Source organism: Penaeus monodon, chromosome 20 (assembly GCF_015228065.2).
Source record: "Penaeus monodon isolate SGIC_2016 chromosome 20, NSTDA_Pmon_1, whole genome shotgun sequence".
Taxonomy (NCBI): Eukaryota; Metazoa; Arthropoda; class Malacostraca; order Decapoda; family Penaeidae; genus Penaeus; species Penaeus monodon.
The window spans coordinates 14,948,938-14,949,178 of NC_051405.1; the positions used below are offsets into that span (position 1 = coordinate 14,948,938).

The 241-nt window shown below is 32.0% G+C and overlaps 1 protein-coding gene across 1 annotated transcript in view; it reads right to left on the minus strand.

Moving 5' to 3' along the window:
* LOC119585654 (protein O-mannosyl-transferase Tmtc3-like) overlaps window positions 1–241 on the minus strand; it is a gene marked incomplete at both ends in the record, with an annotated part of 116,247 nt that overhangs the window by 20,174 nt on the left and 95,832 nt on the right.

A 241-nucleotide genomic window follows, 5' to 3' on the forward strand; every position in this document is an offset into this window, starting at 1 on the left:
TACGAGCGCTTGCACGTATGTATTTGATTTACATGGTTTTATCCTGATTTTTCTTTTTTACCTCAGAATGTAAACTAATTATAAATAGTATCACATTTTCACCATGTCAACAAGTGATAATTTGATGTATAACTGAATAACGATAAAAGTTATTAACGTTCCACAAAATTTCGATTCACGGGATTAAAAGTATAAAACGGAAGCCAGTCAACCGAATAATTTCAAAACGACGCTGAGAGAC